This window comes from Mesoplodon densirostris, chromosome 10 (assembly GCF_025265405.1).
Source record: "Mesoplodon densirostris isolate mMesDen1 chromosome 10, mMesDen1 primary haplotype, whole genome shotgun sequence".
Taxonomy (NCBI): Eukaryota; Metazoa; Chordata; class Mammalia; order Artiodactyla; family Ziphiidae; genus Mesoplodon; species Mesoplodon densirostris.
The window spans coordinates 81,263,945-81,287,935 of NC_082670.1; the positions used below are offsets into that span (position 1 = coordinate 81,263,945).

General features: G+C 38.5%; 1 protein-coding gene across 13 annotated transcripts in view; it reads right to left on the bottom strand.

The window, feature by feature from the left end:
* FHIT (fragile histidine triad diadenosine triphosphatase) overlaps positions 1-23,991 on the bottom strand; it is a 1,490,046-nt gene that overhangs the window by 1,120,765 nt on the left and 345,290 nt on the right. The gene's annotated exons all lie outside the window — the stretch shown is intronic.

Here is a 23,991-nt window from a genome sequence, read left to right on the forward strand (position 1 = left end):
TTTAAGAATGTGACAGATTAGCCCTGTGATTCCAGTTTTAAATGTGTACTTGATTATTAACTTCTGATTTTAAGTAGAAAGGTTGAAGATAATTTAACTGTTTTTAAGTGGAACTGCAATGTTTAAGATAATTGGATTTACTATATTTCTGAGGTTAGCATATTTGAGTCAAAATATGGTTGAAAAGTTTGGAAAGGTTTTGCCAAGAGTCTGAAGTATTTACAAAGAAAGTAAAAGTGTTAAACTTGTAAATGTATTTTAAAATATCAATGGAGAAATTTAACTAAGTAAATGCAAAGGACTATTTAAGTAAAATTTATTCTTTATGACATTCATAAATTGCCCAAGATTTCTGAATTAATCTAAATATTTTAAAAACAAATTTAAAATATATAGCTTTAATAAATTAAACATTAACTAAAAACCCAAGTTATAGTAAATAGGCCCTTCTGCATAAAAAAGTGCTCCCTTAGCCACTAAAAAACTCACATTGACAAACTCATAAACAAAAGTAAGTGTTCTAACATAAACCTGGTCATGTCAGGCCTATACCTAAAGTCCCCCTTTGGAGATTATCTCGGTGCTTTGTGACCACCTACAGGGGTGGAACAGGGAAGGTGGGAGGGAGATGCAAGAGGGAGGAGATATGGGGATATACGTATATGTATAGCTGATTCACTTTGTTATAAAGCAGAAACTAACACACCATTGTAAAGCAGTTATACTCCAATAAAGATGTTAAAAAAATAAATAAATAAAAATAAAAAATAAAGCTACCTGAAAGAAAAAAAAAAAAGGTTATGATGGTAAGCTTTATATTTTACCACAATTAAAAATTTAAAAAATATAATAATAAAGTCCCCCTTTGTTCACTCACTACACTGAGGAGAAATTCCAAACTCCTAAGCAAGGCCTATGATGCCCTTCAAAATTGACCTCTGCTCACTTCTCCTACCTAATCTTCAGTTATCCTTCCCCTTCCCCAATGCATTTACCATCTCCAGTCACACTGGCCTTTTTTCTCTACATGGTGCATCACAAGTTCATTATCGCAGCAAGGTCTTCATACTCACTGTTCTCTCTACCTAGAATATTTTTCCCAAAATCTTTTGCATGGCTAGCTCCTGCTTACCATTTAATTTTCTGCTGAAATGTCACCCCCTCCAAAGGCCACGCCTAATTATCTCTTCCTCCAACAACCTTTGACACATTAAAGTCTTAGAATCATCCTTGATGTCTGAATTACCTTGTTCACTTTTTGGTTTGCATATTTATTTTCCTTTTCTCTCAAATAAAATAAAAGCTCAGTAAGAGTAAAACCCTATTTGTCTTTCCTAAGACATTGCCTGACACATATTAGGTGTTCAATAAATAAATATCCATTATATAAATGAATAAATTAAAATAAATAAAATCCATCTTTGCCTTAATAAGTTATTTTAAAAACATATCCCTACATAAACTCTGCTCAATATTCTGTAAAAACCTAAATGGGTAAAGAATTTGAAAAAGAATATATTCATGTATGTATATAACTGAATCACTTTGCTGTACACATGAAACTAACACAACATTGTTAATCAACTATACTCCGATATAAAATAAAAATTATAAAAAATAAAAACATATCCCTACATAATATTGAGCGCATAAGAACCAATTATCTAGGGTTTATTTGACAAATTCGATTATGTTATTTTGGGGTTAATGCCCATGAATTGCTGAAGATAGGCCAAACACCAAGCAGAGCATACAAGCAAATATGATCCCTCCCCAGGACACCTGCCATCCAAATTATAAGCGTTCAAAACTCTTGGCAATGGGCTTCCCTCGTGGCGCAGTGGTTGAGAGTCCGCCTGCCGATGCAGGGGACACGGGTTTGTGCCCCGGTCCGGGAAGATCCCACATGCCGCGGAGCAGCTGGGCCCGTGAGCCATGGCCGCTGAGCTTGCAAGTCCGGAGCCCGTACTCTGCAACGGGAGAGGCCACAACAGTGAGAGGCCCATGTACCACAAAAAAAAAACTCTTGGCAAGATGCCTATGCTAATAAGAAAGTGATCTAATATTCATGAGAATTTGAAAAGTCATTGTTTTTACCTGAAATTGTCTTGGCTTTTCCATAATTAATATGTCATTATCATCAGAAGACTAAGACATCAAGGATGGTAAAAGCACTGCTTCATATAACAACACTTATAGGGACAATGGTACTTAGCAAATATCACAGCGACTTGTGATAAAATAATCCAAAATCTGAGGCTAACAAATGCTAGAAACCTACTAAACAGAAAGAAGATAGGAGAAGTTGACACCAAGACAGAAAGGTAGGATGTTCAACCTAATCTGTAAATGGAAAACATATTCTGCAGATGCCTGGGAAGAGACAAACTCCAAGTATTCATGGGCCATAGAAAATAACATGTCTTGCAGATGTAGAGAACAAACGTATGGACACCAAGGGGCGAAAGTGGCGAGAGCGGTGGTGTGTGTGATGAATTGGGAGATTGGAATTGACATATACACACTAATATGTATGAAATGGGTAACTAATAAGAACCTGCTGTATAAAAAAATAAATAAAATTGAAAAATTAAAAAAAAAAAGAAAATAACATGTCTAGCGTCTTTAGTGTACCTTCCTTAATAGTTCTTTCTTGACTAGGTCAGGAAGAAACTGGTCTTAAATGCCTGCTAATCTATTCCTCCGTTTTCTCAACATTCTATCCCTATATCAAATTCGTTTACAAGAAAGGCAGATATCATCCACGCTACAATACGTCAGCAATGTGTAGAAATGTCTTTTCAAAATTCTAGTTTACAGCATGTCTTGGTCTGTTATCCAGCATGAATCTAAGAAACAATTAGATCAATAATCTTACACCATCTTTTGTTAGACTACATTTGCAAACATTATCAATTATGTATTTTTTATATAAGAATGCATAAGAAAGTGTTTCTTACAGCTAGGAAACAGTTTGTCCCTCCCTTGATCTTGATCCACAGATCTGCCTACATCATTCTTTGGTTTTTTGCACGTGTCTTTTTTTACGAGATGGTTAAAATTTGCTACAGAAGTGTTTGGGATAAAAACAATGACTAATTTAGTAAAATTTTACAACTCCCTTTTACCAAAAAAGGTATGTACTGGGTTCTCACCAGGTTGCAGTAAATGTGCAGAAGTTGCTCAGAGCCAAGGTATCATCAGAGAATTGGGGGAGGGAACGGCAAAGAATATTTAACCTCCTTATAAGTATTGTTTTCTATGAAAACATAAAAGGAAAATGTTCACAAAAAGGTAGGCTGGGGAATTCCCTGGTGGTCCAGTGGTAAAGAATCTGCCTTCCAATGGAGGGGATGCGGGTTCGATCCCTGGTCGGGGAACTAAGATCCTGCATGCCATGGGGAAACTAAGCCCATGCGCCCAACTACTGAGCTCGCACACCTCAATGAAAGAGCCCGCGTGCCACAAACTACAGATCCCACATGCCCCAGAGGCCGTGCACCACAACTAGAGAGAGAAAAAACCTGCACACCATAACTAGAGAGAGAAAACCCGCATACCACAACTAGAGAGAAGTCTGCACACTGCAATGAAGACCCCACGCCACAAGGAAAGATCCCACATGCCTCAACTAGGACCTGATGCGGCCAAGAAAAATAAAGAAAGAAAATTTAAAAATTAAATTAAATTAAAAAAAAAGTTGGCTGATATAAGTGGAAGTCTATATGGAAAATAACTGAACATCTGAGATAAAAGGAATCTTAGAGACCTCTAATCCAATCTCCTTAATTTGGACTAGGGAAAGTATAAATCCATAAAATTCATTTAATCCATAGAGATTAAATGACTTCCAAAGAAACAGGAAGCTAGTAACTAAATCATGCCTGGAATCTGGATCTCTTTCTTCCCAGATTATGAGTTTGCTAATACTTGAGGAAATGTGAGCATTGGAGGGAAGATTTTAGTCTGACTTTCAATTCCTGAGGACATGTTCTGTGCTATACAGAGATCAGGAAGATTTAGATTGCACATTAACCGTTAAAACATGTTAAGTACATTATTTTTCTCCAATTCCATTCAATGTATGAATTTTACTATTTGTTTCATTAAACTAGATTTCCTGGGATTTCCCTGGTGGTGCAGTGGTTAAGAATCTGCCTGCCAATGCAGGGGACATGGGTTCGATCCCTGGTCTGGGAAGATCCCACATGCTGCGGAGCAATTAAGCCCGTGTGCCACAACTACTGAGCCTGCGCTCTAGAGCCCGCGAGCCAAAACTACTGAGCCCGTGCCCCAACTACTGAAGCCCGCGTGCCTAGAGCCCATGCTCCACAACAAGAGAAGCCACCACAATGAGAAGCCCACGCACCGCAACAAAGAGTAGCCCCTGCTCGCTGCAACTAGAGAAAAGCCCATGTGCAGCAACAAAGACCCAATGCAGCCAAAAATAAATGAAATTTTTAAAAATAAATAAATAAATAAATAAAAACTAGATTTCCTGAATGTTTCAAATGGAAGCCAGGAGGTAAAGGTACATAGGAAAGCTGCTTCACATTCAGTGTACGAATACTAAGACTATAATCAAATTTGCACAGATCAAATTCTAATCCTACTGAATTTCTTCTGGGATCAGCATCAGCATCCCCCAGTTCTTCCTGAAGACATCCTGAGCTTCAGATCCCTTTTTAATATTTTTTCCAAGAAAAAAATGTATAGGTTTAGTGATGTCCTTTAAATGTTAGCTTTACAGTTAACATGTTAAGCTATTTTTATGTCTTGACTTATTCTTAACAGGGAAAACAAAGCCATTGGTATTTGTATAAATGAAAATTTTCATAGCTGGCAACCAACTGGTTGATACATAAAAAACACATTTAAGATAATACTCAATTGCATTCAATAATATTTTAAGTAGGTATATAAAGAACAATGGTTTACTTTGGATAGTATAGAAGCAATAGTCCTGGAACTTTTTTTTTTAACCTTTTATTTCAAGGTAATCATAGATTCTCATTCAGTTGTAAGAAATAATATAGAGAGATCTTGTGTACCCTTCATCTAGTTTCTCCCCATGATAATATCATGCCTAAGTATAGTAAGATATCACACCCAGGATTATGACATTGATGATCTATCAACCTTACTCAGATTTCAACAGTTTTACATCATGCACTCATTTGTGTAGAGGTCTGTTTTTAATAGCTACAATTTACTGGGCATGTCTGTGATCCAGTTCTTCCTTACATAAACCAATTTACAGATGGGGAAAGTGAGACAAAGAGGAAATAATGAAGATTTGAACCTCTACCATTTAACTCTGAAGGCAGAGCTCTTTATACTACACTATAGATGTGAGAAGTCTACATATGTGTTTGGTTCATTTCAAAAATTTGTATATAGCTATTCCACAAGAGATTCAAAAGAAATATTGACACAAACAGTAAGTAAAACAAAGGAGAATATCAAAGACATGAATCAAAAGCAGAGGCAAACTCGGTTAACATGATTCAATTTAGCTCTGAGCTTCTTGGTAGGCAGAGTAAAAAGGTAAGGAGGATGAGATATGAAATCCTGGTTGTCAAAGAAATCATTGATTCCTCAAGATACAGAAATTTTAAAATGTATATATGTATGTGCATATGCCTATGTTTGCTTCATCTCATTTTTTAAAATTCAGTCAGAGTTCATACATAACCAAACTAAAACTCTGCCAAGGCATACTTAATACGTCAGTAAAAACAGTTTTTAAACAGTATACTCCACTAAGCTTTAAAACTGTGGTAGTTTCCAAAGATGACTATAATCAATGCTCTCCCTGTATGCTCATTCCAGTCCTTTTCCCCTTGAATATGGGCTGGACTGACCTATCAACTCCCTCTGGCCAATAGAATGCACAAATGTAACAGTGTTCTAATTCCATATGTAGTGCTTAAGAAGTCAGGCAGGTTCCACTTTGGAGCTCTCTGGGGAAGTTAGTTGCCTTGAAGTAAAGAAGCTCAGCCTAGACTACCAAATGATAACACACTTTATGGAGAGATTCAAGTTGGTCTGACACATCAGAAATGTGAAAAAATCCTTCTTTGACCATCCTTCCTGGCCAGCACAGCCACAAGCTGAATACAACCCAGCAAATGACCCATGCTAAACCAAATGGAGCAGAAAAACTACCCAGCTAAGCCATGCTCTGATTCCTGACTTACAGCACCTTGAGAAATAATGAATCGTTGGTTTAAGCCACAAAGTTCTAGGTTAGTTTGTTACAAGCAATCAATAACTGAAATAATAACCAAAACTGATTGTCTGAAAATTCATTCTGTAAGCTTGCAAGTTTAGATGCACACATCTAGAGATTGTCCACGATACCCACCTGGAGCCCTCAGGAGCCACTGGGCACTTTCCCCACCTTCTGCCCCCAGCTCACTCCAACAATACAATAAAGTCTTCAGCATCTTTCTGGAAAAAGCTTGTACACAAGACTTGTGTCCAAAGATTTTGTGGCTACCACCCGAGGGACAGGCATCCAAATCACCTATCTCTGATAGCCAGTAGGAACTACATTCATAAGTCCACAGGAGTATAGCAAAAATAAAGCAGTTTTTAAAGAGGCACAGGAACACCACCCCATCGTTGTAAAGTTGGGCTCAATGTAGATACAGCAGGCAAAAATGCCCATCTCCCAGGTTCTCCCTAGAAAGGATTTAATTGCATACTTTCCCAGTTGCTGTCTGAGGGCTTGGCTTCTAATCAACCTGCATCTAGGTGCTCACTGCAATCCTTCCCTTTCGGACACTGATGGGTCTTGGCATACTCTCAAGCATCAGGAGTCACTGAGAACAAAGATAAAAGGCTTAGACAACCACAAAGGTTTGAGAGGCAACCAGGAGCTTGGGCCAGGCTGACTGATGAGGTTTATTTCCTACATGAGACAGGTCTGTCAAGACTGGGAAAGGTGGCTGTTTTATCCAATGCACAGAAATCAACACAAACAGCCAAGTAAAATGAAGAAAGAGAGGAATATGTTCCAAACAAAAGAAGATAAATCTCTAAAAGCTGATCTTAATGAAACAGAGATAAGTGATTTATTCAATAGAGAGTTCAAAATAATAGTCATAAGATTCTACCTGTGGTCAAGAGAGCAATGCATGAAAAAACTGAAAATTTCTACAAAGATACAGAAAATATAAGGAAGTACCAAAAAGAAATCGTAGAACTGAAGAATACAAAAACTGAATTGAAATATTCAATATAGGGGTTCAATAGCAGACTAGATCAAACAGCAAAAAGGATACATGAACTTGAATACAGGAAAGTAGAATTCATCCAAACAGAGGAGCAAAAAGAAAAAAGAATGAAAAAGAATGCAGATAGCTTAAGGGACTTACGAGATACATCAAGTAGATCAATATACATACTATATGGTTATAGGAGTCTGAGAAGCAGAAGAGAGAGGGACAGAAAGCTTATTCAAAGAAATAATGGCTGAAAACTTCCCTAAGCTGAGGAGAGAAACAGACATCTAGGTCCAGGAAGACATAAGAATTCCAAGAAAGATGACTCAAAAGAGATCCACACTATGCATATATGGTCAATTAACTTTTAACAAAGGAGCCAAGAATATACAATGGGGAAAGGAATAGTCTCTCCAATAAAAGTTGGTTGGAAAACTGGATATTCATATGCAAAACAATGAAAATGGGTCCCGACCTTATATCATACAAAAGAAATTAACTGAAAATGACTAGAATGACTAGAATGTGTTCAGTGCCTAGAAGCAGATTTTCCAAATGAATTCATCAATAAACATAAAACGAAATGAATTGCTCTAGTTTTCCCAGAGACCCTGTCTAGGCCAGACCACCCTAGGACAGATGGTTAAGTTAGTGTGGGTCCAATTCAGGACAACATAATGTGGAGTAGCTGGTATCCTCTCCATTATGGTTTAATGCAGTGTAAGGATACAAATTACAGTCAGCAAAGGAGAAAGGCACATGGGGCAGAGTCCAGGAGAAACCAGGTGGGAGCTTCCAGTTATGCTCTCTCAGTGGAGTTGCATGGACAGTGCTTAATTCTCCCAGCATCTGTTTTTCTTCTTATTGTCCTGTGAATGACCCTCCTGTCCTTGGAAGCCCCAGGCCCCTATTCCATTCCTTAGCTCAGGACAGTGTATTTACCTCATTTTACCTTTCTGCTTTTGAACCTCTCGTGTATATGGGATATCTGACCCTTACTTGCATGTGGGACTCCCATACATAAGCAATTAAATTTGATTTCCTCCAGTTAATTTGCTTCATGTTAATTTAATTCTTAGATCAGCCAGAAGAACCTAGAAGAATAAAGTTTTCTACATCCACAACAATACTTACAAATAAACGCTTGTTAGTCTCAAACAAGCAAATTTATAAATATTAATACCAACATTACCTAAAGCAACAAAGCATCAAAAAGTTGAAACCAAGCAAGACCCTGTGGTACCCTTCCAGGTATCAAAGCCTTTCCGTGTCCCTGTTTCTCATTTGTAAGGAAAAGACTTCAGCCTCCTAGACCTTCCCTGAGTTCCAAAGGGCAGATTCAAAGTTACTAATTAAGGAAGGGAGGGAATGTGGAAATAAAGGAGGAGCCGTCAAGAAACAATAGTGCAGAGATAAAGCAGGGTCCTGGTTCCTTCTCAAGGGATATACATAACAATATATTTTTGAGTTCTTCTGCAGGAACCAAGGCCCCCATCCACTTGGAGGATGGTAACTTCAGGCTGAGCACAAGATTCCTGGAGCACCACACTGTTACCTCACCACCAACCAATCAAAAGAAAGTCACACAGCCTGCAGCCCTCACCACAAATTTTACCTTTAAAAACTCTTCCCCAAAAACCATAGGGGAGTTCAGTGGGTTTTTTTTTTTTTTTTTTTTTTGAGCACAAGCCAGCTGTTCTCCTCACTTGGCCCTGCAATAAACCTTTCTCTGCTTCAAACTCTGACCTTTTGGTTTGTTTGGCCACACTCTATGCAGGGCACAAGAAATTGCAGACAGCAACATAAGTGCCCCCATGATAAAGGAATGACTGAAGAAATTCTCCTATGTGGGAGGATAACATAGTCATTAAAATTATGGTTATGAAGACTTTGTAATAATATGGGGAAATGCTTATAATTAGATATAATAAAAAGATATGTAATTATGAAAATACAATTGTGTTAAAATATCCAGGCATAGATAAAGTATAACATTGTCCACAAAGATTTAATTGCACAGTGGGTTATGGGTAATATCTATTTTTGTTTTTAGAGAAGCTGTCATCCAGATTTTCCACAATGGGAACATATTATTTTTAAATGTAGAAGAAATACAGTCATTAAATTTAGCTCCATTTATGTATGCAGCCAGTATTTACTGAGTACTCATTATGTGGAGGCCAAAGGTCTTCCTTTGCGAGACAAGATTTGTCAGAGATTTAGGTAATACTGGCATTATTTTTTTCTTGCCAGCAAGAATAACTTGTACTAAGCCAGGCAGCCACCTCTCTCAAAGCCATCCTTAATGTCTGATGGCCACCACTGCACCTGAATAGCTCCAGGGCTGACTCTCCCCTGTTTGGCCCAAGGGCATGTCCATCTAAGGAGCCATACTGGGCAGGTACCTTCCAACCAAAGTGAGGTCAAGGATCCCATCCACAATCACTAGACTAGCACAAACCAAGAAAGAGAAATCAAGGAGCTTCATAGGAGTTAGCACAAGAAATCAAATTCAGGTAGAAATCCCAGCAGGGTAGTATACAATTTATATTTCCCTAGCAAGGTCCATTCTAGAATAACGGAAAAGCTTCACCGTTTTCAGAATGTCAAAATCAAATTCTCCTGAATGCTGGGCTGCCCTGAAATCAACACTTAGGTTCTGACTACTTCCCAATTCATCCTCAACAATGGCATCAAACCTCCAGTATGCTTTTTTGGAAGTTGATTTCTGTTTGATTTGATTTATCTGGCATCTGAAACTCAAGATGACAAAGGATGAAATCCCTTCTTAACCTGTGTGTAATTAACCACATCAAAGAAGGCTACAGGGGCTTCCCTGGTGGCGCAGTGGTTGAGAATCTGCCTGCCAATGCAGGGGACACGGGTTCTAGCCCTGGTCTGGGAAGATCCCACATGCCGCGGAGCAACTAGGCCCGTGAGCCACAACTACTGAGCCTGCGCGTCTGGAGCTTGTGCTCCGCAACAAGAGAGGCCACGATAGTGAGAGGCCCGTGCACTGCGATGAAGAGTGGTCCCCGCTTGCCACATTAGGGAAGCCCTCGCACAGAAACGAAGACCCAACATAGCAAAAATAAATAAATGAATTAATAATCACAAGACACTGATTTAAAAAAAAAAAAGAAGGCTACAGTTAGATACAATGAAACATTAATATACATTAGTTCCAAATGGTTATATTTCAGAAAGATATCATCAGGCACTTTCTCCTCTGTGCCAAAACTGCACACACTGCTTATTTCAGCAGAGACCCCATCCTTTCCAAAGCAAAGGTACTCAATGCTGCCTCAGGGACACAACTGTGGTATCTACAAAAGGGAAGGAGCATATAAATTCTGTCACTTGTTGACCAACAGGACCCAATTTCACAAGAATGGGTAAAATAATTTTGTTAGTCAAGAGATAATGTGGGATGCACAGGTACCTCTGGGAGCCATTTGGGTGAGAGAGTTAAAGTGAATGTAATGAGCACTTTCTGAGGTAACTTGAATTGGAGATGAAGTGCATTCACTGCTTTTGGAAAGTCAGGATCCCTAATAACACAAAGCTCTGTGGCCTGGCAAAAATTTCAAAGACTAAAGGCTTTTGGGCTTTTAGCATTTTTTTAAACTTTTTATTTTGAAAAAAAATTCAGAACTATAGAAAACTTGTAATAATCATACCATGAACTTCATATATCATTCACTAGATTCATCAATTGCTACGATTTTGCAATATTTATTTTATCTCTTCCTCCCTATATACTATACTCCCTCTCCCTCAAATGAAACGGGGAAAAAAAAAAAAGATTTTTCCTAAACCATTTGAGTATAAGTGCTGGACGGATACCAGAATATGGTCCTAGAATACCACTCCAAGATAGTATATTCAACACCCACTTTGACAGAAGGATTATTTTGAGCTGAAGGCAATTGAGACTCTTTACCTCCTTCTGTCCAAAAATTTATAAAGAAAATTTCCATTTGTAAAGATGTCTTCCTACCAGGAAGAGAACAACTCTTGGAGACAACTTTATCACCCTGGAGAGACTCTTATCTGCATAACAAGATAACTTTCATTTACCATACATTTCCTTGCCCACCTTACCATAACCTGCCTCCAGTTCCCTTGCCCAGAAGTCCCAAACCCCATTTTTCTTTGTTTAGACTAGAATGATATATAAGTCTCAATCATCTGGCCACCTCCTGGAGCCACATTTTTATTTTGTGAACTCCAGTGCCACTGCATGCATAGGTAAGGGAGAAAAGTTTGCCACCTCAAAATATGCCTCTTTGGCACAAGGATTATTTTAACCTGCTTATCTTCAAGAAATAGCAGACACAGAAGAAGCTCTGAAAACCAAGCAGGAGTTACTGTAAGAAAAATTTACATGTTATACAAGGGAAATCTCTATTTGTAAAGTGTCTCCCTTGCTATACCAGGCCAATTCTTATCAACGGAGAGGGCAATGACTTAAATCTGCATAACATCCTTACCCTTGTTTACTGTGCTTTTCCTGGTAACCTTCCATAACTGACTCTCCCCACCCTCAATATCCTCTTTGTCTTCAGCGGAAGATGGTATTTAAGGTGGGCTTCTACCATTTTGGTTTGTTACTCAGTTCTCCCGACTCTCTCCCATGTATTCGTTATCAAATTTTTGTTTTATTTTCTCCAGTTAATCTGCCTCAGGTCTACTTAATTCTTAGACCACTCAGAAGAACTAAGAAGGGAAGAGGACAACTTCTTCCTCCCTGACACATACATAAGTAATTAAAACTGTTTTTTCTTTTGTTAATCTGATTTTTGTCAGTTTGACTTATGAGCCCCAGTCACTGAACCTGGAAGGGTAGAGGGAAATAAGCTTTTTGTCTCCTGTAGTGAGATTTCAAAATCTTTTAAGAATTAGGACAGTCACATAACCATAGTACAATGATCAAATTCAGGGAACACTGATAAAATACTATCTTACATATAGCTCACATTTACATTTCTCAATCCCAAGAATATCCTGTATGGCCATTTTTCCCCAAGCCAGGGTCACAGTGCTTTTAGTTGCAATGTCTCTTTAGTCTTCTTGAATCTAGAGTAGTTCCTCAGTCTTTCTTTGCCTATAATGTCATTAACATTTTTGAAGAGGACAGATCTGTGGCTAAGATATTTATGCTAGTCTGACTGTTTCCTCAGGGTTAGATTCACATTATACATTTTAAAAGGCATACTACTTAAGTGATTTTATGTCTTTCTTATTGCATTATATCAGGCGGCACCTGATGGAATTTGTTCCCATTGTTGGTGATGTTAACTTTGATCCTTTGCATAAGGTGATATCTGCCAGATTACTCCTTGCATGGGTGTGTGTGTGTGTGTGTCTTTGTCTATGTGTCTGTGCCTGTTGTGTGTATTGATGGGATTTAGTTCATGCTAACCCAAAATATGGCACCTTGGTATACTGCATATTTTAAAGTGAAGGAGTTTCAGAAAATGGCAGTAGCAAAGTCTCAAAGCTGCCCCTGGCATTCTCCCCTGAAACAGAGCATAAAACCCTCATGTGAGAGGTGTCCTCCTTCTGGAGGAAAGGATCATTCCTATATCTGAAGACAAAGGGACACTGAGAAGAATCCTTACAAACAGGTCTTGCTAAGTTGCTCCCAGTTAACTGCACTTACCTCATATTCTCTGACCTATCATACTTCTACATGACTGTCCACTCGTCATCAAAGCTAGAATAAAAATATGCAGGTCTGTTTCTTTGGGTCTTCATTTCCTTATGAAGGCTCCCACACCGTGTAAAACTTACATTAAATAAATTTGTATGCTTTTCTCCTGTTAATCTGTCTTTATCAGTTTAATTTTCAGACCCAGCCAGGGACTCCAAGAGGGTCGAGGAAAACTTTTTCTTCCCCTACAGTATAAATGCATATAATAAATAATGTGTGGTGAGATTTTTTGAAACTATGCAAATATCCTGTTCCCAAAAAAGCTTCTGCTCAATGATTTTAGCAGTTACTGATAATTCTAGTCTGAATTAATTATTACTAGAGAAGTTGTAAAATAGTGATTTTCTAATTCCATCATTTCGTCCACATTTATTAGTTGGTATTCTATATAAGAAGAGCTTGCCTTCCTCCCTTCTTTATTTATTTTTTTGTGGCTTAAGTATACCTTATTAATTTGACCTTTAAGTATCCTGTTTGAAGCTGGCTTCTGTGTCATTCAGACATGTCCTCATCCATTTTTTTTCTAGCAGTTTCTTATTTGCTGGCACAACAAAATGTTCCAGGTTTTCCTGTACTTTCCCGCTTGGGACCTGGAATGAGAATTTCTCCAAGTTCCTTTTCATGGGAAATGGTATGTAGAAACAAAGAACAAGGAACTAACTAGGTGTGCTCATTGGTGCTGGGCTTGTCACTGCTTGGAGACCTTTTCAGAAGACAGAACTATGAATTATAAATATATATTTATATCTATATGTATGTTTAATCATACATATATATATGTTTAATCTATATGTATGTTTAATCATGTGTTCATATTGACACTTCTAATCTCAATCCAATAGTGAACTGTTCTACCTTCCCTTCCCTCACTCCATATTTATTTGTATTACTATTCTTCCACAGTGATATACAGGCTACCCTCCCCCAATACATATATACTCAGTCCTACAACACATAAAAATAATTTCAGAATGTTCCATCACTACCACTATCAACAGCAATTGTAAATGTAAAAAGTTCAAGATTTCTTTCTTGTTATCTTTAAACTGAGCCAAAAGTACAGTCAAGATACTGTGTTCAAAATAACTTGAATTATTATTTCTTTCCCTTATGTGTGATCATATCATTCACTTGATACATAGTTAGATTCATCTACCTCTGTTTTTATTCCATTTTTACTCCCAGTCTTGTAGTTTAATTTTATCTTTTGGGTATACAAAACATTAACATGGTTTCAAAGTCAAAACTATAAAGAAAGGTATCTTCAGGGTGGTATCACTCCCTTCCCTAACTCTTCTAATCCCATTCCCACACTACAGATTACCAATTTCATTTTTTCCACTTTATCCTTTCTATGTTTCCTTTTGCAAAAATAATCAGATAGATAGATAGATAGACAGACATTCTTATTTCTCCTTCTTTCATACATAAAATGTAGCATGCTATCTATATCCTTCCATACTTTGCTTTTTGCATTAACAATATCTCTGAAAAGCACTCCATGTTAATTCATAAGGATCCTTCTATTTTACAGCACACCACTGTGTGAGTTATACCATGACTCATTCAAATAATCTCCTACACACAGGCATTTAGGATGTTTTCAATATTTCATAAGTACAGATGATACTGCAGAGCTCTTCTTATGAGTGAAGTTTAAACATACTTTCATATGCTGAAAGACCATTTTTATATCAATTTTTGTGAACTGTCTAGGTCTTTTGTCACTTTTCTACTGGTTTTCTGGGGGGGTTTTCTCCTCAATTTGTACTTTGTAATAACTCCTCAAATCACATATGAAGAATGTTAGCTCTTTATCATAACATATCTTGCAAATGTTTTCCCCCAGCTTATCACTTGTGGTTTGACTTTATGTTTTTTGCCATGCAAAAGGATTTTTTTTTAAATTACACAGAGTCAAGTTTTATTGTATCTGAATTCTGAACTACAGAAAGGCTCTCCTTGTGCTCACTTTTTAAAGGAATTCCCTTTATTGAATACATTTAAGTGTCCCTCACTATGGTATAAAAGGGTGAAACTGAGCAGGACCCTGCGGGGCACCTGGGCACTGAAGCCTTTCCTGTCCCGTTTCTTGACTCCAGCTTCCATGACCTTCCCTGAGTTCCAAAGGGCAGATCTGAACAGTTGCTAATCTGGGAAGGGAAGGGATACAAAGACAAGGGAGGGGCAGCCAGGAAACAATAGTGCAGCCTTAGGGCAGGGTCCTGGTTCCACCTCAAGGGATACACATAACAATGTCTTTAAGCTCTTTAAGATGTCAGCATTCTTCATACCAGAGAAAGACCACCTGAGGCTACATTAAAGGAACCAGAGAAGTTTATCACGAAGATTAGCTGAGACCAGATTAGAGGAGTGGAGGCCTTGCACACACCCTAATCTCATCAGCAACCCCGCCCTTGAACCATTGCTATAAAACTCATCAAATCCGCCCTGGTTGGGACACATAGTTTTTCGGGGCAGGAGCCCAGTGTGTCTCCCTTTGACTGGCAAAGCAATAAAACTATTCTTTTCTACTTCACCCAAAACTCTGTCTCCAAGATTTGATTCCGCACCGATGCCCAGAGGCTGAGCTTTTGGCGTCAGGGGCTTGCTATAGGAATAAAATACTATTTGCCTATTGACTTCTGGGAAAATTCAAAGATGCATAAAGTTTGTTTCTGCAGGCCTTTCATCTCCTAATGCTGTAGCTTTCATTTTCCCTAACCCCAGGTTTCCTCAGCAGGCCAGCTTCACTAGAGAGCTGTGAACTAAACCTGAATTACTAAAGAAGATACTACTCACTCATCATAACCACAGGAATCTTTCTCTAGAGCAAATAATAATTTGTAGTGCAAATCTGTTTTATAATCACCTACTTTTATAAAGCAAGGATCACCTGTATTATATTTTATTATCTCTCACTGATGGTGCATTTTCTCTTATTTTTATCATCAAATAATCCATGTTTATTATAGAAAAAAAACTACAGTTAAGTTAAAAGAAAAATTTTGGAACAGTTAACATTTTAGGACATATTACTGTATCAATATATACCTATTTAAAAACTCTATTCAGGGCTTCCCTGGTGGCACAGTGGTTGGGAGTCCGCCTGCCGATGCAGGGGACAAGGGTTCGTGCCCCGGTCCAGGAAGATCCCACATGCCGTGGAGTGGCTGGGCCTGTGAGCCATGGCCGCTGAGCCTGCACGTCCGGAGCCTGTGCTACACAACGGGAGAGGCCACAACAGTGAGAGGCCCGCGTACCGCAAAAAAAAAAAAAAAAAAAACCTCTATTCAATAAGACTATATTTACTATACTTCCTATTTTTATTTTCACATAATATAAAAATCTTTCCAAGTTATTGAGTCATCAACAATAGCATTTTTCGGGACTTCCCTGGTGGTCCAGTGGTTAAGAATCACCTTCCAGTGCAGGGGACATGGTTTCAATCCCTGGTCGGGGAACTAACATCCCACATGCCACGGGGCAACTAAGCCCGCACACTGCAACAAAGAGCCTGTGCTGCAACGAAAGAGCCAGCGTGCTGAAACTAAGACCCAATGAAGCCAAAAATAAATAAATAAATTTTAAAAAATAAAAATTAAATTAAATTATTTAAAAATAGCATTTTTGAAGGCTACATGGTATTCCACTGTATAAAGTGTAGGGGAGAGAAGGGAAGCAAAATTCACCACCCCAAAATGTTTCTCTGGCATGAGGATTATTTCAAGCTGAAAACAATCAAGGCCCAAAAGGTTTAGGAAGAAACTATGACCTTCCTCCTAACTTCTAAAAGAATGTAGATAGAGGACCTATTCCCAGAATAGAGCTATCTCCAGTGATATCCGCAAAGAATGTAGGCTAGGCATGGTGGGGGTAGGGTCTAGAGATCAGTCCACTCTGTGTCCCATTGTCACTGCCTGGCCTAGCAAACATTTACTTACCAACCTTTTGCTTTTCCAAATCCATGTCAATGGCCTCCCTTCCCTTTGAAGTCCCAAACCACTACCCTCAACATCCTCTTTTGTCTTCAGCTGAAGATGCTGCTTAAGGTGAGGGTTTCAGTCATCCTAATGAATTACTCAATTTTCCTGGGTCTCTCCCATGTAAACATGTTATAAAACTTTTCTTTGACTTTCTCCTCTTAATCTTTCTCACTTCAATTTAATTCTTAGAACAGCCTGAAGGACCTAGAAGGGTAGAGGAAAATTTCTTCCTCCCCAACAAAAGACAGAAAACATTTAACCATGTATTTTACACTTAGGATGTTTGTTTTTTCTTCTTAATATCATGAACAGCTCTACAACAAAATTACTTAAAGACACATGCCTTTGTGAATTTGTCAAGATATTTCTTTAAGATAAATATATAGACACAGAATTGTTGGATCAAACAGTATACAAGATTTTTTTATATACACAGCTGACTTGCCACCAGCAGTATTTGAAAATAACTGTTTCCTTCACTCACACCTCACCCACTTAGTGTAAGCATTCTCCCTAATGCTTTTTTATCTCAATTTCTTAACACAAGACTGAACAGCAATGAAAAGCTCCACGAGAGTACAAGACGAGCAAATTCAGAACAAAATATTACTGATGCATGTCTAAAACACTGTAAAACTCCTCCAAGTCTCTGAACAATCTATTGATCTCTGAACAATTTATTGAAACATCTGAGAAACCACTTCATTCAAAGATGAAGATTTTTTTTTTTTACTCTGCCTATACAGCTTGGTCTTTAAGACTTTAAAATCCGGTGCAACTTCCTAACAGCCCTTTCCACTTCGTAGGAGCTCAAGCTTGGTTCTGATTATAAATAAATAGGAAGATTTCTAGCCAAGAAGCATAGACCCAAGGAAGTTGTGAGAAGAAACTTGCATGAAAGCTTCTCCCATTAGAGCTGAACTAATTAAAACTCCATGGTAATTCTCCCTCATCAGTTACTGGCTAAACACATTTGCCTTAGAAATTTTTACTTCAGGTTCTAGTCTAATGGCCCACACTTTCAAATTACACTTTTAATCGAAAAGCAACAACATGGAATTTTTCTTTTCACAACCATCTGTGCTTTCCCAAGAATATGTGACTGCTACTGATAAATCTACTACTTTGCACACCCCAATCTTTATGTCTAGGGTTCGAAAAACTTAGGAAAATAATGCTGTTCCATAAAAACAGTATGTGATCAGAAACACCTGCTTTAAAATTCCATGTTTGGTATGTGATGCTTCTTAACAAGTGTTTATTAAACTGCATAATTTCAAAGCCTGAAGTGGTATACTGCAACGTTTTCCTGGGAGTTGATCACATTTACATATCCTTTTACACCTCCTGTGAAATTAATATTGCCTTTTGTATCTTGAATTTAGCTAATATAACTTGCCATTTCTACTTTTAATTGCTATGGGTAATATGGAGTGGACCCCCAAAGGGACCCCTGCAATGCCTACATAAGCTTTATTCTCTCGCTGTTACACTTTTTCATATGAATACATTAAATCAAGTTTAATAAACCTTTGCAGAATTCACTGGTCTTGCAAAAAGGCAAGATTCATAATGGTAAAGGCTGCCCAGTGAATAAAGGAAAACTGCTCTTAAAACTGGAGCCAAAGGCCAGGGTTCACAGAGCCCTTGTCACATCCAACAGCTTGCCAGAGATCCTTCACAAGAAGGGAACATTTCCACAATTGCTCAATGTCTAAGCAAGAGTGGCTTCATCACCAAGAACCAAAACCCAGCAGGTGATAATTAGACCTCTTTCTCTCAAGGATACATCTCTGTCAAACATTAAAACCTGACCATAATTTCAGGATTCTTAAAATTCCACCTGAGGCACATGGGGGTGGAAATGGCATGATAATCAAAGAAAGTGGATGGTAGAGGCTGAGAAAAGAGGAACATCAGGAGTAGCTAAGAAGCTCCACAAAGCAAATCAAAGGCAGAAAACGGAAATCTTTGGAAATACCACATACCACACTAGACAAAGGTCACTGGAGGCCTCAAAGGATCATCCCCCACTCATCTGCCCCATAGTGGAGGAAAAATAATTTTCTCTCTACCCTTCTGAGTTCTTGGCTGAGACCCCTATAAAATGAGATTTAAAGGAGAAAAAAATATTTAATTACATACATAGGTACAGGAATCCACAAAGATGAGACTCAAAAGGCAGCCAGAGGATTGAAGCCAATGCACCATCCTGAGCTAAAGAAAGGGATAGGGGTCTGATGCTTCAAAAACAGGAAGGCAATTCACAGGAAGGTGAGAGGAGGAGATGTTTCGAAAACAAAGGTCATCTTGCCAGGCAGGTAAGTCTCTCTGGTGAAAAAGTTCTCTGGCAATAGGTATCTTCCATTCTAATGTAAATTTCCTTTAAAAATGTAGATTTCCCTTATAAAATGTAGATTTCCCTTACAATGTAGTTTTTCCCTACAAAAATATAGATCTACAAATGTAGAATTCCCTAACTTCTACTCTGTTTTCAGAGCTTCTCCTGTGTTGCAGTTTCTTAAATATAATCAGCTTAAAATAATCCTTATGTCAAAGAGGCATATTTTGGGGTTACCCATTCTGCTCCCGTTTACCACCCCCCCAGCAGCTGCTTTGTCTAGTTGACAATTTAGTCAAGGCCAGGAAACCTAAATGGCAATCTGAAGGAAAAGTTGGGGGCAACTTCAAGATACCTGACCACTGGGATAAATACCCCATACCCTGTCATGCCTTGTACAGCTCTCATTTATTCTTCTACTTGAAGTTCATCTCCAATTTTGTCAAGAAGCAGAGTAATGGGATTCAGGGCCAGGATTAGGGTGAGGCAAGTGAGACAATCACCTCAAGTACAAAACTTAAGGAGCGCTAAAAAAACAAAAAACAAAACAAAAAACAAAACCCCTCAGTAATCAAGATTATACTTCAGATGAGATTGGGCACATTCAGGGTGGTATGGCCATAGACCAAGATGAAACTTCAATGCAGTATTTTTTTTTTTTTTTTTTTTTGCAGTACACAGGCCTCTCACTGTTGTGGCCTCTCCCGTTGCAGAGGACAGGCTCTGGACACACAGGTTCAGCGGCCATGGCTCACGGGCCCAGCCACTCTGTGGCACGTGGGATCTTCCTGGACCAGAGCACGAACCTGTGTCCCCTGCATTGGCAGGTGGACTCTCAACCACTGCGCCACCAGAGAAGCCCTCAATGTAATATTTTTAAAAATCAAAATTGATGTGAAAAAATTAATGGTGAACAAAATATCAAATTTTGAATAAAGATTAATGCCATGCTGAATCACATTTGAGCCTGCATATGCACTCCTATTTATATGTTTTCATGTATTTTGTTAATTTTTTTGGAGGACACTGAAGCCAGAATTTATTACAATGTCAATTTTGTAGCTTTAATGGGTACAAAGTATATAACATTTTCAACATTTATTTCTTTATCTTGTTTTCAATGGGGAGAATTGTTATCTTTGACATTTTCTCATTAGTAGTAATGATCTTAAATGATTTTAAATTAATTTACTTAGTTTCATTAATTTAATTAACTTCATTTTTCTTTTGCCTCGGGCTCCAATATGGCTCAGCACAGCACTGGTCTTTATTTAAAATTTTTATATTTTGTTCATCATAGATTTTTTTGGCATTTATTTGATTTTAAAAATAATATTGACCTAAAATATCTTTTCTCTTGATCACTGAGTATTTTGAGACTCTCAAATTGTGCAATGGTTGTTCCATCCAAGTCAAAGTTGAAGCAATAGACATTTCAGATACATAACATAAATTAAAAAATGGCTCTAAACGTGGACAGGAGCACAAGATATGTTAAGTGAGAGAAGCATCCTGCAGAATAATATGTAAGTATGGGCTCATTTGTGCTTAATTTTTTAAAAAAATAACTCTAAGTCATTATATATCAAATATACACGGATGGTAATGTTACACAACTCAGGGTTGGCTGCTCGCAGCTTGAAAGCCAATACTCAAGAGACAAATGTTGATTGGAAAAGCAAGATTGCTATATTCAGGAGGCCAGCAACCTGGAGAGAAGGTGGGCTCATGTCTGAAAACCAACTCCAAAGATTCTGCTCAACCGTTAAAGTTTTTTTTTTTTTTTTTCCTTTTTGCGGTATGTGGGCCTCTCACTGTTGTGGCCTCTCCCGTTGCGGAGCACAGGCTCCGGATGCGCAGGCCCAGCGGCCATGGCTCACGGGCCCAGCCGCTCCGCGGCATATGGGATCCTCCCAGACCGGGGCACGAACCCGTATCCCCTGCATCGGCAGGCGGACTCTTAACCACTTGCGCCACCAGGGAGGCCCCCGTTAAAGTTTTTAAAGGGAGAAAGGGGAAGTTAATCACAGTTAATCATTTGAGGAGGTGGTCATAGTCTTCATTATCTTTCACTGTGTGCAGACTTTCTTCTGATTGGTTGGTGGTGAGGTAACAGTATGGTGCTCCAGGAATCTTGTGACCAGCCTGAAGTTACCACCTTCCACCTGGGCAGTGGCCTTAGTTCCAACAGAAGAACTCAAAGATATATTGTTATGGTTCCTTGAGGAGGAACCAGGACCCTGCCTCATGGCTGCACTATAGTTTCTTTTTCTTTTTTTTTTTTTTTTTTCTTTCTTTTTGCGGTATGCGGGCCTCTCACTGTTGTGGCCTCTCCCGTTGCGGAGCACAGGCTCCGGATGCGCAGGCCCAGCGGCCATGGCTCACGGGCCCAGCCGCTCCGCGGCATATGGGATCCTCCCAGACCGGGGCACGAACCTGTATCCCCTGCATCGGCAGGCGGACTCTCAACCACTGCGCCACCAGGGAGGCCCTGCACTATAGTTTCTTGACTGCTCCTCCTTTGTTTCTGCGTTCCCTGCCTTTTCTGATTAGCAACTGTCTGAATCTGCCCTTTGGAACTCAAGGAGGGTCAAGGAGGCTAAATGAAGCCTATTTCCTATAAACAAGAAAGAGGGAACATGGAAAAGATTTGTACCTCAGAGGGCCCCACAGGGTCCTGCTCCATTTCAGTAAAGGGTAAAGAATTTAGTCATTGAGGCAAGAGGTTCTCAATCATGTTACTGCAAAATAATACATTAGGTGCTCAAGTAACATGTTACTATCAATAATAACTACTAAAGCATTATTCTTTGCTCATCTTGATATCTTTGAAATATCCCTACAACAATGTGATTCTCACTCACTTGTAGCTAGGTACATTTTATTAATTTCAGAGAAAATGTACTGGGAATTATAAGCAACCACTGTAGATTCAAGGGAGTTCATGGGCATTTCAACAATATGTGTCACTGAGCACCATTCTGTTTTGTTTTGAGGTTTTTTTCAGTACGTGGTCAGTATCCCCTCTTTTCAATAATAGCAAACATTGTTTTGTTTGCTTTTTTAAGCAGCCTTATGCAGGTATAATTTTAAAACAGTAAAATGTGCCCCTTTTAGTGTACATTTTTATGAATTTTGATGAACACATACAGTCATATAACTGTCAACTATAAATTGGCACTTGCCATCCACCTCTACAAGGATTAAATCATATGCTGCTGCAGCTGCTGACTTTGAAAACCCTCTGAAAGGAGTTCAGGGTGGAGAGCAGAAATGAGGCATTCTGTGCTCTGGGAAAAACGCAGAACAGGTCTTCAGATAGTTAGATATTTTATGAGCCGATTTTATGAGCCCAATTCTTGTCTCTTGTATCTAGAAAAGCACTAAATTGCTTCATGGTGACGTCTGCTCGTGACTAGCAGTAACCTTCGTGAGACTAGCAGAAACCTTTTGCAAAAAACATGTGCTTGATTGCATGTACTCTCCTTTCACCAAAATCACATATATACTGACCTTCCCCCCTACCTCTTTGGAGCAGTTTCTCAGAGCTATCTGAAATGCTGTCTCCCAGGCTATAGTCCTCACTTTGCCCCAAATAAAACTTAACTCACAACTCTCACGTTGTGCTTTTTTTTTTAAGTCAGCATAACCAACATTAAAATGAAGATATAGAACAAACTTTAAAAGCCCATTTTTAGATGAGACTTAGAGAACAAAAACCACTTTTTAAGTTAAAAATGTAATTGGGAGAAGCAAAATAAAAACCCAATTTGGGCCACCAAAGCCATTGAACAAGTCTAAGTGAGATAAAAGGCATGAAGCAAAAACTCTGTAGAGCACAATTCAGTTATAAAAAAAAAAATCATATAATTAATTTAGCAATTCTATTGCTTTACACATAACTGTGCATAATGTATCTAACTCATTAAGACACAAAGTCTAGTCATATAATATTATCACAAGGTAACAAAGTTGCACTATTTTCTAGACATCTGGATTACTAAACCAATTTTACACATTTAATTCAGCTATTTGGTGTCATAAACACATAACAAAAATTCACAGGGAAAAAAATTATTGTACATCTGGCACAAAGATGGCTCCAAGAATTGGACTTACGATGAGTAAATCATGTTTTTCTATCCTACTTCCTCCAGAGTATAAATACTCCAAATATAACTGTTTCCAAAGTAACCATGATCAAGAAAGGAGATTGCACAAAGGAGACAAGAATGATTAAGTTATATCCAGCCCTCTTTAAAGGCTGAGACTTCCCCTCAGGATAAGGAACCTGTAGTTTCTTATCCTTGGCAAGTTGGCCTATAAACCAAAAATGAGTGTCTCTTGTTTGTTCTAGCTTTGGTGCGCATCAGATTCTCCAGAGAGAGAGCCTAATTTTTAAGTCACGCGTCATCCCTGTCTAGAACTTCTTTTACTCATTCATTCATTTAGTTACTCTATGACGACCTCTATTTGCTGAGCCCTGGACTACGGATCCAAAATCTCAAACACCCCTGCCTAGGAGACAAGGAAAGATAAGGAGGCTGGAGTCTCCATCTTCCCCCTTTCCTCCCCAGCCATCAGCTTCTGTTAGCATTAATCCTGTGAGTTGTGGCAGCCCTGGAGATTCAACATGATTAGTCTTAAAATCAAGGGCAACTACTAACATCAATAATAAAAGAAGTATTAGAAGAAAACATTAATTTCTTTACAACTTCG